At 50.3% G+C, this 14,809-nt stretch overlaps 1 long non-coding RNA gene across 1 annotated transcript in view; it reads right to left on the bottom strand.

Moving 5' to 3' along the window:
• Positions 1-14,600, bottom strand: part of LOC310668655 — a 207,245-nt gene extending 192,645 nt beyond the window's left edge. Inside the window, exon 1 of the long non-coding RNA XR_014506760.1 lies at positions 14,439-14,600. This is a non-coding gene — a long non-coding RNA (uncharacterized lncRNA). The remainder of the gene's footprint in view (positions 1-14,438) is intronic.
• Between the last annotated feature and the right edge of the window lie 209 nt (positions 14,601-14,809).

Raw genomic sequence — 14,809 nt, 5'->3', positions numbered from 1 at the left:
TCTGATTCTTTCCATTTTGGAAAACTCAGCCATGGTATTAACATGCGCAAAACAACAACAAGCACGCAAGACGTAACCGGCTGTACGGTTTGAAAGAATAACATATACTATTGATTGTATTGAATTGTAGATTTCAACAGAGGTACCGTATTTTTCGCTCTATAAGACGCACCAGACCACAAGACGCACCTAGTTTTTGGAGGAGGAAAACAAGAAAAAAATATTCTGAATCTCAGAAGCCAGAACAGCAAGAGGGATCGCTGTGCAGTGAAAGCAGCAATCAATCCCTCTTGCTGTTCTGGATTCTGTGATAGCTGCGCAGCCTGCATTCGCTCCATAAGACGCACACACATTTCCCCTTACTTTTTAGTAGGGAAAAAGTGAGTCTTATAGAGCAAAAAATACGGTAGCTCATAAAGTTCAACTGAAAAGTAGAAGACTGTGGGAACAGAATACTGGACTTGACGAGCCATTGAGCTCAATCCAGCAAGCCTCTTTTTACATACCTGCCAAGTGTCCCTGAAAAAATGGGGCACCCCGTTTCCCCCCCGTGTGAGACCTTGCTGGCCATTTTTGGGGGGCCAAGAGTGTGGCGCAGGTCATGTGACTCACCCAGGAGCATGTCCCAGAAGACACGTACCCCTGTTTTTTATCCGAAAAATTTGGACGGTGTGTTCTTATGCTCTTACGCATGGAAGGCGGGTGTCCTAGCGGTGACCCACAGCCTTTCCCTCCCCACCCTCCTTCCGATCTCCGCAACAAATCTGCCCCCAACTTCGAGACCCCTAATAACGTCACTGCCCTCGCTCACTCGCCGCCGCTTTATGCCTTAATCTGCTTTGTGTCCGACAGGAAATTGCTGGTTCCGGCGTAGTCTCCAGTTAGTAAGTGGTAATTTCGCTAGCTGCAAATTGTCCTCGCCAGGCACTGCGGGCAGGTCTCCGAAAATGAGGAGCTGCCTCCTAGGAGAGGAGGAGAAAGTAATTAACTCTGAGAGGCACGTTTAATTGCTGTGCCCGTTTTGGATGCCGCAGCCCTCGTGGGTAGCCAGGGTCTCTGTGTGTATTTATTCTGGATGTGCCGCTGTTTGCAGGCCAGCCGCTAAGTGGTTTTAGTCAGTTGCATTTTGGAGGTGAAAAGGGGGGGGGGGTATCTCTGCTTCTTGTACTTACTCACAATTTCCTCTCAAGCTCAGCCTTTCACTGTTTCATGGCACAATCCAAACCAAAGTCCTGATTTTAATGTGCGAGTTTGGAAGAGCAGGGCCATTTTTTTTTTAAAAAAAAGATTTTATTTATTTACTTCAAAATAGAAAGACCTAATAGAAAGGGACGCTGGTGGTGCTGTGGGTTAAACCACAGAGCCTAGGACTTGCCGATCAGAAGGTTGGCGGTTCGAATCCCCGCGACGGGGTGAGCTCCCGTTGCTCGGTCCCTGCTCCTGCCAACCTAGCAGTTCAAAAGCATGTCAAAGTGCAAGTAGATAAATAGGTACCGCTCCAGCGGGAAGGTAATAGGCATTTCCGTGCGCTGCTCTGGTTCACCAGAAGCGGGTTAGTCATGCTGGCCACATGACCCGGAAGCTGTACGCCGGCTCCCTCGGCCGATAAAGCGAGATGAGCGCCGCATCCCCAGAGTCGGCCATGACTGGACCTAATGGTCAAGGGTCCCTTTACCTTTACCTAGAAAGACTTCAAGTAAACATAGGCCTACCACAGAGTCAGGCTAGATCACAGCTTGGGACACGGGCGAGACAGGGAGGTGAGTCACCGGGGGATCAGGACCGGCCTCTACCCCGACAAAGATAAAAGGCTGTCGGACCCTGTCCCAGGTTGCGGGAGCAACATTGCTGTTTGCCAGAACCTGCCTGAGATCCTGTACCTGACCTTGCCTGGTTTCCTGCTTGGCAGGGGGTTGGACTCGATGGCCCTTGTGGTCTCTTCCAACTCTATGATTCTATGATCCTGCCTTGGCCCTGTTGGACTGACCCCTCACGGAACCCTTGGATTCGGGACCGGACCTGGATTACCCCCCGTGCCCAGCACAGTCTTTGGCACAACTGAGCTGGGAGTTCCAGTTCTTCACCTGGCAGTGAGGCCAACCTGGGGCAATCCAGAACTTCCTCAATGGTCTCCAAACCTATCTTCCCCAAGTCCTTACACAAGCTCCCTGTTAAGTACAAGAGGAGATCCAAACCATGCAAATGCAGAAAGGAAGAAGAATACCTGCCCACTGAAGCTTGCAAGGGCTTTGCGATTTCGGCAGCCCATGCCAAGAACTTGTGGGCAAATCCTCCCGAAGAAATCAGCTCCATCATTCACCTTGATTGGGCCATATGGATACAATTAGGCTTTATCTAAGTGAAACCATACGCAATTATCTCCTCCAATTGCACTGACAATCTAGGCCATCCTGACGCCTTGGCATAGCCTTAGGGGAGGAAGAACGGGCAAGGGAGGATTCCGGAAAACACCGGGCAGAAGTTAATTATACGATCATTGCTGATAAAACTGAAATGCGTCAGAGGGAGAGGAGGGAGGGAGCACAGAGAGCTCGCCTCTGCATTGTTCATAAAATTGCCAATGGGGGTAGTGGTGGTATTTTCTGAAAATCTCCATGTTGAGTTTATCCGCAAGGATCCTTCCCACTGCGATGGCCTGGGACTCGGAGCCAGAGGAGACTCAGTCTGCACCGGATCCTTTGCCTCAGGCATCACCTGAACCAAGTCTGGGGCCTGATCCTGAAGAGTCCCAGTCTGCACAGGTTCCCCTGCAACAAACACCAGCTGGGCCGAGTCAGAGGGGCCGGAGCCTGCCCTGGCTCCAGATGCGGGGATGACCTCGTTGCCTTCAGCTGGGCCATCGCTTACAGTTGCTCCACTGCCGGTTGGGTCAGGGGAGGCTGAGGCAGCCCCTGGGTCTGGTAGCCCACCGACGTCTCCTGAGCTGCAGAGACTAAGGTCTGAGAAGAAGAAGAAGAAGAGAAGAGGAGTTTGGATTTGATATCCCACTTTATCACTACCCGAAGGAGTCTCAAAGCGGCTAACATTCTCCTTTCCCTTCCTCCCCCTCTGTGAGGTGAGTGGGGCTGAGAGACTTCAGAGAAGTGTGACTGGCCCAAGGTCACTCAGCAGCTGCATGTGGAGGAGCGGGAAGCGAACCTGATTCACCAGAATACGAGACTACTGCTCTTAACAACTGCACCACACTGGCTCTGAGAGGAGAGACCTGAGTACTTGCAGGAGGAGTGCTCACCTTCGGGAGAAACAGGGAGGTGAGTCGCCAGGGGATCAGGACCGGCCACTACCCCGACAAAGATAAAAGGCTGTCGGACCCCGTCCCAGGTTGCGGGAGCAACATTGCTGTATGCTAGATCCTGCCTGATATCCTGTACCTGTCCTTGCCTGGTTTCCTGCCTCGTGTCCTGCCTTGACCCTCTTAGACTGACTCCTAACGGAACCTACGGATTCTGGACCGGCCCTGGACCACGTTTCACGGGTTACCCCCGGGCCCAGCACACCCACCTTGGCCCGACTTTCACCTTGCTCCTTGATCTTGGGTTTCATCTTAAAAGAATACCACACCACTTCAAACCCCCAAAGAATCACGGAAACTGTAGTTTGTTAAAAGGTGCGGAGAGCGCAGACGAGACGCCATACAGCTACAGTTTCCAGAGTGGCCCAGCTCTGGCCCAGCATGAGACTCTTAATCTCAGGGTCGTGAGACTGAGCCCCACATTGGACAAAGGATTCCTGCATTGCAAGAGCTAGATGATCCTTGTGGTCCCAATCCGTGGCAGATCTACACTTCTGGGCCCTGAAGCTTGGACTCTTATGGGGCCCCCTTCGCAACCAGCAACAAGGTCTGGGTAACCACTGTTAATCTTCTTAAATAGGGTTGTCTACAAAGCCACTTCCGACATCCGGAGGAGGTGGGCTTGCTGGTTTCTAGCCCCTGCACGAGCAGGGGAATCCTCGGGCCGCGTCATCCACCGAGCCAGCCAATCAGCTGGCTTGGGGTGTGTGTGTGTGTGGCTTGCCTCTCTTAAGGCAAGCGCGGCCCCGGGATCTCCCTCTTTTGCCTGCGCAGATGCTGTCGTTTCGTCGTTTCACCTGGCACGGATCATCGGTCCCGCAGCCGACTGTAGCGGGGAGGAGGCCAATCCCCTCCCCCATATACTGAAGTAAAGGATTCTGGGGGGCGTTGCCTCATCCAAAGCCCATGGAGGTCAGGGCCTAAAGCACGCCCCCGAGCGGTGACCCCGAGGAAGTACCTAGTTGATGTGCATCAGCAGGTCTCCCCCCGCTGGTGTTAACCCTTCCCGGTCTTCAGGCAAGCAGCCTGAAGCCGGATAGTCTGATAGGACCAATTCCTAAGCCAATACCGCTTTTGCCTATAACCAACAAAGTTGTGGCCAATTTTTAGCCCATTAACCTAATACAATGTTGTCACATGTCTTTATTTGCATGGGGGGGGGGACTCACCACGCAGTATCTGTGCTGTTGACCATCAAACTTTGGGATTGTTGAAATGCGTAGAACAAAAAAATTAACCTGAGTCATACGACTCAAACTGCGTCGACGAGACCCTCTTTAAAAAAAGTAATGTGGACTAAAGTCACTTGTGGGGCAGCTCTGAGATTAGGAGCACTGAAGTTTAAGCTTCATTCGTTTCATACTAGATCTGCCCGTTTCCAACTCCACAATTCTATGGCTCTGTGATTCTGTGAGATGGACAAGCTGGAACATGTGCAGAGGAGGGCAACCAAGATGAGCAGGGTTCTGGAAACCAAGCCATATGAGGAATGGTTGAGGGAGTCAGGTAGGTTTAGGCTGGAGAAGAGAAAACTGAGAGGAGATAGAATAGCCATCTTCAAATATCTGAAAGACTTTCACATGGAAGGTGAACGTTTTCTCCTCCTCAGGAGGGTAGGACCCAAACCAATGGCTTCAAGCTACAAGAAAGGTGCTTCCAACATTATAAACATTATTTTTTTAAAAAACAACAACAACTTTCTGACAGAGCTCCTTGCGGAGGGGGTGAAATGAGAGGGGGTGTTAGATATTCTCTCCGTGTGTGAGAGAATCATTTGTTCCAGAAACAGAAGTTTCAAGAAGCAGCAGAAGGCTGAGATTGTTTTGTATACGCAAGAACGTTTTTTGTGGGAACTGCTCTTTGGGCATGCGCCGTGTGACAGGAAGTGCTGATAACAATGCTTCTGTGCAACTTCTTGTAACATGCCTTGCAGTGAGAGAAGCAGAGAGTGATCTTGGGCTCTTGTTGGCCTCTAAGCATGCCTTGACCACGGCAGTGGTCAATGTCTGTATATTTGTTGTTGTTGTTTGGTCGTTTAGTCGTGTCCGACTCTTCGTGACCCCCTGGACCAGAGCACGCCAGGCCCTCCTGTCTTCCACTGCCTCCCGCAGTTTGGTCAAACTCATGTTCGTAGCTTCGAGAACACTGTCCCACCATCTCGTCCTCTGTCGTCCCCTTCTCCTTGCGCCCTCCATCTTTCCCAACATCAGGGTCTTTTCCAGGGAGTCTTCTCTTCTCATGATGTGGCCAAAGTCCTGGAGCTTCAGCTTCAGGATCTGTCCTTCCAGTGAGCACTCAGGGCTGATTTCCTTCAGAATGGAGAGGTTTGATCTTCTTGCAGTCCATTGGACTCTCAAGAGTCTCCTCCAGCACCAGAATCCAAAAGCATCAATTCTTTGGCGATCAGCCTTCTTGATGGTCCAGCTCTCACTTCCATACATCACGACTGGGGTAACCATGGCTTTAACTATACGGACCTTTGTCTGTATATATTTACTACCAATAGGCTTTCATGCCTGTCAAGTAAACCTCTACACTTGACTGAATCTTCATGGCATCCATGAGCCGTAATCCCTACTGTGTGTACCTTCAACCCTGAAGACACTTCCAAGGAAGGAGCTGTGTTGAGATGTAACTCTGCCGAGTAGGGATACTGTTACACACATGCAGCGAAAGTTATGCTGGACCCAATCCTTCTAAACCATCCATCAGAGGTTGATAGATTGATCCAACATGTCCTTCGCTGGAGATTTTTAAACAGAGGTTGGGTGGCCATCTGTCAGGGATATTTAGCTGTGATTCCTGCATTGGACCAGAGGACTTGTTCTGTACCAAGCTTGGATCCTACAATAATAGGCATGTAGGATCCTAGAATGCAACAACTGATTGGCTTGCAGGAGAAGACCAATCAGGCTCCAGGAGGAAGTTAATCAGCCTATTAGGCTGGTAGGATCGTAGAATGCAACAATTGATTGGCCTGCAGGAAAAGACCAATCAGGCTACAGGAGGGAAGCAGAATTGGCCAATCAGATGGGACTCATTGTGTAAATAATGTATAAAAGCCTGAGGTTTGGGGGGGCAAAACAAATCACTGTTCTACAAGCTGCAGTAAAGAGCATGAAATCACTACAGGACTCCGAGTATATTTCAGGACTCTTGTGGGTACCTTCCAACTCTGCAATTCTTTAATTCTATGCTTTTATGCCCGGTGTTTGATGATCTCCTCCCCTGGCTCTGACACTCTTTGGAGTCCAAGTTTCACCTTCACCATCCTGCTACCCCCCAAAATCATTTGGCTCCAACTCACTGGGACCCCCCCCCCAGTTCCTCTTCCGAATCCATCCATCCCATCCATGGCCGGACTCATGACACACAGTGGCGTAGCGTGGGGGGTGCAGGGGGGCCCGGCCGCACCGGGCGCAACATCTGGGGGGGGGGGGGCCACGCTCACACTCGCAGCTCTCTGCCCCTACCTGGCTCACTCACTCTCTGTCACTGCAGTGCTGGCTGTGCGAATCCGATCCGAGCCGCCGGGTCGCCGCCCACTGTGGACGGGAGGGTGTCAGGCGTGCGGTGCGGTGCGGAGAGAGAGCGAGGGACTATCTGGGGGAGGGACAGTGCAGCGGGGGGGGCGCAAATTACTTGCCTTGCCCCGGGTTAGGGGACGCAAATTACTTGCCTTGCCCCGGGTGCTGACAACCCACGCTACGCCACTGATGACACAGCTGTACCCGACCGGAACAGACAAATATGCAAGGGTTTGACACCCCGGTTTTTATTTTTATTTGAGATGTTTTCAGCACTGATTTCTGAGTTCTTTCCCCCAGAGACCGTAGGGGAGCCTCACTCTGCAGAAATGAAACACTTCCCGAGCCTAGACGAGAGAGAGAGAGAGAGACCGCAAGCCAAGCACGGCGCTTTACCAAATGGACTTGTGTCCAGAGTTTGATTTGCTGCCGGCTGGCTAGCCTCGAAGCTCTGCACACAAGACGTTAATCATTAGCCTTTCCCCTTTTTGTGTTTTCAGCAAAAAAGCGAGAGGGGGAGAGGGGGGGGCAGAGGAGGGAGACACACGCCAACGAATCTGTCATGCGTGACATTAATTATTGGTCCAGTGTCAAAAGTATTAAACTGCCAACGAGTACCCATCGCCATCCTCAGCTATGGAGGAGTAAAAGCTTAGCTTTTTATACACACACACACACACACACACACACACACACACACATATATACAGTGGTGCCTCGCAAGACGAAATTAATTCATTCTGCGAGTCTCTTCGTGTAGGAGTTTCTTCGTCTTGCGAAGCAACCCTATTAGCGGCTTAGCGGATTAGCGCTATTAGCGGTTTAGCGGCTTAGCAGCTTAGAAAAACGGGGTGGGGAGCGAAAAATAATCTCAAGACTCGCAAGACATTTTCGTCTTGCGAAGCAAGCCCATAGGGAAATTTGTCCTGCGAAGCGCATCGAAAAACGGAAAACCCTTTCGTCTAGCGGGTTTTCCGTCTTGCGAGGCATTCGTCTTGCGGGGCACCACTGTATGTATGTATGTGTATATATATATATAATGCAAAGGGCACAGAGTTATTATTAAAACCCGAGGGGAAACGGAGAAGAAGAAGAAGAGTTTGGATTTGATACCCCGCTTTATCATTATTCTAAGGAGTCTCAAAGCGGCTCACATTCTCCTTTCCCTTCCTCCCCCACAACAAACACTCTGTGAGGTGAGTGGGGCTGAGAGACTTCAGAGAAGTGTGACTGGCCCAAGGTCACCCAGCAGCTGCATGTGGAGGAGCGGGGAATCGAACCCGGTTCCCCAGATTGCAAGACTACCGCTCTTAACCACTACACCACACTGGCTCGGAACGAGCTTCTGCTTTGAAAGCAAAGCTGGGGTCCAGCCTCTGGAAGACAGTTTCGAATCCTGCACCCTAAGTCCATACAAACCCTTCAGCCATCGCTGCCAGGATCATGTGAAGAGGGACTGTTGTGAAGCTGGGTTTGTTGGAAGTTGTCAGGGAACTGCCATCGGAGCTGGAGGCGGAGAGGAGGCTCCAGAGGGATGGCGGAGAGGGTCCCAGTAGGGAGAGAGGCAGCCCATCCGCTGGGGAAGGAAATCAGCGTAACACCAGTGGAGAAGGGGGGCAGATGGGGGAATCGGAGAGGTGGCTCCAGGACTCCTCGCCGGAGACCAGCAGAGAGAGTACGGGTACTCCGCTGCCCACACCCTCCCTGCGCGGAAGACTTCCGCGCAGGGAGAGTAGGAGGAGACTGGGCGTCAAACAGCTTTTATGCTGGAAGAGGTTCAAGAAACGCCCACTGACAGATTCTGCCAGCGACTGAGGCAGCCACGGAACTTGAGGCTGTCCAGACAGAAAGGGTTCAACCAGGTAACCTAGCCAGGAGTGGCGGCAACTTACGCACGAGCAACCCCTAGAACCATTACAGAAGTGCAACAGCGGAGATCATTCCGTTGGTCACTTAGGGGTTCATTCTGTGATCGGTGATGCTGCCCTCAGTGCTTTGTTCTCCCAACGTTTCCTTACCCCTGTTCATTTTCCAGCATTTCACATGATGTAAAAGCCATTTCTGGAAATCCAGTGGAAGCTTAGTGCTCATCGCTGTGCTAATTGCTTCCTGAGGAAGAAAAACAAGCCTTGTTAACCTGGAAAGTTGTGGCATGAAAACTGGAGTGGAAACAAACTGGTGCATCTGAACCACAGGGGACCATTAAAAATGACTTCCACCAAAAAGTTCAGTGATTTGGCAGGTACTCTAAGGGATTAAGCAATCCTTCAGGTATCTGGACCTGAGGCGTTAAGGGCCTTGCAAATTAATATGAGGAATGTGCATGGGTTCTTCCCATTCTGTTGTTTTAATCTATTTCTTTGCATTGTTCACTGGAAGGACAGATCCTGAAGCTGAGGCTCCAATACTTTGGCCACCTCATGAGAAGAGAAGACTCCCTGGAAAAGACCCTGATGTTGGGAAAGATGGAGGGCACAAGGAGAAGGGGATGACAGAGGACGAAATGGTGGGACAGTGTTCTCGAAGCTACCAGCATGAGTTTGACCCAACTGTAGGAGGCAGTGGAAGACAGGAGGGCCTGGTGTGCTCTGGTCCAGGGGGTCACGAAGAGTCAGACATGAGTAAACGACTAAACAACAACAACAACAAATGTGCGTGGGTTAGAGCAATATAAGAATGTAATGCTAAAATGCACTTGTTGGCATCCATCTGTCTTGAGAGATAGGGACTGTAATGGTTCTAGGGGTTGCTCGTGCGTAAGTTGCCGTTACTCCTGGCTAGGTTGCCTGGTTGAACCCTTGCTGTCTGGACAGCCTCAAGTTCCGTGGCTGCCTCAGTCGCTGGCAGAATCCATCAGTGGGCGTTTCTTAAACCTCTTCCAGCATAGAAGCTGTTTGACGCCCAGTCTCCTCCCCCTTTGCTTGCGCGGAAGTTTTCTGCGCAAGGTGGGTGTGGGCAACGGAATACTCGTGCCCTCTCCCCTGGTCTCCTGTGAAGAGTCCTGGAGCCACCTCTCCGATTCCCCCATCTGCCCCCCTTCTCCACTGGTGTTACACTGATTTCCTTCCCCAGCGGATGGGCTACCCCCCCCTACTGGGACCCTCTCCACCATCGTCCTGGAGCCTCCTCTCCGCCTCCCGCTCCAATGGCAGTTCCCTGACAGGGACGAAGTCAAACAGCTGCACTTACAGTACCCAAGTTATCTCCCCGGGGCTCAAGCCTGGGTGATGTGTCTGGAGGTCCTGGGCTGCCCAGGCGACAAGACTCCCCTCCCAGCCTCATAGGTGTGGTCCAACGAAAGCAGAGGAAGACATTTGGCACCAGCTGGGCTGCAGGCATTCCTTGAAGGCGCCATCCAACCATTTTAGGGACTCCACTCCAGATATGTTTACCATAGCTGTCAACCGTCCCTTATTTGGCGGGAAAGTCCCGTATCCCAGCGCTGTGTCTCGCTGCTGTCCCTTATTGATGATGTCCCTTAAATTTCCCAGGTTTCAAAGGAAGCAGCTCCTCTCCCTCCCTCCCTCCCTGCCGGCCAGGGAGGAGGGAGGCTCCAACTGGGTTGCTTGGCTGCGTTGCTCACCCAATAAGGAGTCTAAGAACGACTGGGGGGTGGAGCTTGCATGCCTTGTGCCGATCAAATCGGCCGCGTTGCCTGGGGACTCGCCTTTGCTCAGCGCTTCCCAGCGGAGAGGTGACGGTGGTTTTCCTTGCTGCATCCCCTTTGCTGGGTTGCTGCGCTGTGGGAACCACCGCTTGAGGCTTCGTTTGGCTGCTGGCTGGGCTTTCTGCCTTTGGCTCGGAGGGGCTCAGAAGTTAAACATACCTGTGTTTGGAAAATCCCTTATTTTGGCTACTGATCCCTTATTTGCGAGGCTGCTGGTCCCTTATTTTAAAATCTGTAAATTGACAGCTATGCCGTTTACTGCTGAGGGTTCACTCCTGAGCCTTTTCTTCTCCTGAAGATACCCCACAAGGAACAATTTCTCCCGTCCCAACCTCTCCCACCATCTCTTTCGCAAGCGTGGCATTCCCCTTCACCCCTTTCCACCAGTCAAAGGTTGATCAAGCCACATAGATGCATGAAAACCAAGGAAGAAAAGAAGTACCTTAAAAGCACCCCACCCATTTAGAATCATAGAAGAGTTGGAAGAGACCACAAGGGCCATCGAGTCCAACCCCCTGCCAAGCAGGAAACACCATCAGAGCACTCCTGACATCTGGTTGTCAAGCCTCTGCTTAAAGACCTCCAAAGAAGGAGACTCCACCACACTCCTTGGCAGCAAAGTCCACTGTCAAACAGCTCTTACAGTCAGGAAGTTCTTCCTAATGTTTAGGTGGAATCTTCTTTCTTGTAGTTTGGATCCATTGCTCCGTGTCCGCTTCTCTGGAGCAGCAGAAAACAACCTTTCTCCCTCCTCTATGTGACATCCTTTTATATATTTGAACATGGCTATCATATCACCCCTTAACCTCCTCTTCTCCAGGCTAAACATGCCCAGCTCCCTCAGAAGGCATCGTTTCCAGGCCTTTGACCATTTTGGTTGCCCTCCTCTGGACACGTTCCAGTTTGTCAGTGTCCTTCTTGAACTGTGGTGCCCAGAACTGGACACAGTACTCCAGGTGAGGTCTGACCAGAGCAGAATACAGTGGCACTATTACTTCCCTTGATCTAGATGCTATACTCCTATTGATGCAGCCCAGAATTGCATTGGCATTTTTAGCTGCCGCGTCACACTGTTGGCTCATGTCAAGTTTGTGATCAACCAAGACTCCTAGATCCTTTTCACATGTACTGCTCTCAAGCCAGGTGTATTTTTTAGGACATGGGCAATTAAAGGCCAAAGTCCTCCCTAAAGATATGCAATGAAGGCGCCAGTTGAGCCTCCATGGAGAGAGCATCCTGCAAACGAGGAGCCACCACCGAAAGGGCCTATTCTCATGTTGCCATCCTTGGGACCTCTAGTGCATGGGTAGGCAAACTAAGGCCCGGGGGCTGGATCCGGCCCAATCACCTTTTAAATCCAGCCCACGGACAGTCCGGGAATCAGCATGTTTTTACATAATAAATAATAATAATAATACATTTTATTTATACCCTGCCATCCCCGGCCAGAGCCAGGCTCAGGTTGGCTAACACCAGTAAAATTACAATAAAAACATAATGGGGGGAAAAATCCAATTTAAAATACAGGTTAAGATGCAATTTAAAATGCAGCCTCATTTTAAAAGTAACGCATAAATCAAAACCGTAAGGGGAGGGAAAGTTAAGGGTCAGACTGAGTCCAAACCAAAAGCCAGGCGGAACAGCTCTGTCTTGCAGGCCCCGTGGAAAGATGTCAAGTCCCGCAGAGCGCTAGTCTCTTGTGACAGAGCGCTCCACCAAGTCGGGGCCAGTACTGAAAAGGCCCTGGCCCTAGTTGAGACCAGTCTAACCACCTTGCGACCTGGGACCTCCAAAGTGTTGTCATTTGTGGACCTTAAGGTCCTCCGCGGGGCATGCCAGGAGAGGCAGTCCGGTAGGTCCCGTACACGAGTAGAATGTGTGCTTTTATTTAAAATACATCTCTGGGTTATTTGTGAGGCCTGCCTGGTGTTTTTACATGAGTAGAATGTGTGCTTTTATTTAAAATACAACTCTGGGTTATTTGTGGGTCCTGCCTAGTGTTTTTGCATGAGTAGAATGTGTGTTTTTATTTAAAATACATCTCTGGGTTATTTGTGCGGCCTGCCTAGTGTTATTTGCGTTATTTTGGGGGCATAGGAATTCGTTCATATTTTTTCCCCAAAATATAGTCCGGCCCCCCACAAGATCTGAGGGACAGTGGACAGGCCCCCTGCTGAAAAAGTTTTGCTGGCCCCTGCTCTAGTGAAAGGCACATGAAAAAGGGCCTCATGAGAAGGGTATCTTTTTATATGCGACGGTGGCAGCAAGAGTTTTGATCGCAGCAAAATGGAAGAGTAATGAAACCCCCTCTATTCAAGATTGGATCCAAAAGCTGACAGAATATGCTGAATTAGATGGTTTATCAGAAAAAAATAAAGAATAAATCAAAACAGGAATTTGTTTCTAAACGGGAGTTTTTTTGAAGAATATCTGAAAAATAAATATAGTAGTTTAAATTCCGTTGCAGCATTCGAGGAACTTCAGTAATAGTTGTAAGGTAGATATAAGAAATTAGATTTAATGAGAATAAGTTTAATTATGGAAAAAAAATGTGTATTGGCAATAAGGAATATGAATTTGAAGTATGGAATAGACGGGAGGTTGGGTCTTTAGTGTTAAGACCAATAGATGTTTTATTGTTTGCTAAGAATATTATGTGTCTATGATTATTTTTGTATTTTGTGTATAATTTGGTATTTGTGTTTTTTGTTTGTTTTTCTTGTTGTATAAATAAAAAACTTTAAATACCGTATTTTTTGCTGTATATGACTCACTTTTTCCCTCCTAAAAAGTAAGGGGAAATGTGTGTGCGTCTTATGGAGCGAATGCAGGCTGCGCAGCTATCCCAGAAGCCAGAACAGCAAGAGGGATCGCTGCTTTCACTGCGCAGCGATCCCTCTTGCTGTTCTGGCTTCTGAGATTTAGAATATTTTTTTTCTTGTTTTCCTCCTCCAAAAACTAGGTGCGTCTTGTGGTCTGGTGCGTCTTATAGAGCGAAAAATACGGTAATAAAAAAAAGGGGGGGAAGGGGGCCTCAGGTGATGAGCGCAGGGTTCGGTTCCGGCAGAGGGAGTCCTCGAGATATTGCAGCCCTGAGCCCCTTGGGGCTTTATAGGTCACTCTGAACGGGGCCCGGAAATGAATTATTATGTTCCTGTGTTCCTTCCCCTCCCTCTTCCTCCCTTCCCAGACGGGGAGAGCAGACTCAGCAAAGACCCTTCCCCTTCATGTTCTTTTTCTGACTATCGCCTGTTACGTGTCAAGAGCGAACATGTTGTAGCAGCTTTGAGAGTCTCAGGTGGAAGACGGCACAGCTGTCGCAACCTCATTAAATCCTTAACAAGTGGTGCTGCAATTATTCCTGCTGAACGCTCCTATGCAGCGAACCTGGCTGAAGAGACCCGGCAGCGGGGGACGTGTGCCAGAAACCGGGGGAGGCTGGCCCATAGGGGGGGGGAAGAGGGGCAGTGCCCCACCAACCTCCCTCTGACCTCAGTCCATCCACACCTACCTGCCCCCTTCCATGATTTGACAAACTCCTGAGCCAGTGTGGTGTAGTGGTTAAGAGCGGTGGACTTGTAATCTGGTGAACTGGGTTCGCTTCCCGCTCCTCCACATGCAGCTGCTGGGTGACCTTGGGCTAGTCACACTTCTCTGAAGTCTCTCAGCCCCACTCACCTCACAGAGTGTTTGTTGTGGGGAAGGAAGGGAAAGGAGATTGTTAGCAGCTTTGAGACTCCTTAAAGGTAAAGGGACCCCTGACCATTAGGTCCAGTTGTGACTGACTCTGGGGTTGCGGCGCTCATCTCGCTTTATTGGCCGATTGAGCCGGCGTACAGCTTCTGGGTCATGTGGCCGGCATGACTAAGCCACTTCTGGCGAACTAGAGCAGCGCACAGAAACGCCGTTTACCTTCCCGCTGGAGCGGTACCTATTTATCTACTTGCACTTTGACGTGCTTTGGAACTGCTAGGTTGGCAGGAGCAGGGACTGAGCAATGGGAGCTCACCCCGTCGCGGGGATTCGAACCTCTGACCTTCTGATCGGCAAGTCCTAGGCTCTGTGGTTTGACCCACAGCGCCACCCGCATCCCTGGCTTGAGACTCCTTAGAGTAGTGATAAAGCAGGATATCAAATCCAAACTCTTTTTCTTCTTCTTCTTGATAACCAGCTTGGCACTGGCTGTGTACACACCGTGCCCACAAAGCACATTTGAAGAAAATTCGCAAAGAATTCTGGGCAATGTAGTTTACCCCTTTGCAGAACTACAACTCCCAGCAATCACTTAACAAACTACAGTGC

This window comes from Podarcis tiliguerta (assembly GCF_965153285.1).
Source record: "Podarcis tiliguerta genome assembly, chromosome: 18".
In the NCBI taxonomy this organism is placed as follows: domain Eukaryota; kingdom Metazoa; phylum Chordata; class Lepidosauria; order Squamata; family Lacertidae; genus Podarcis; species Podarcis tiliguerta.
The sequence above is the reverse complement of the archived record's forward strand: the minus strand, read 5'-3'. Positions and strand labels throughout refer to the sequence as shown.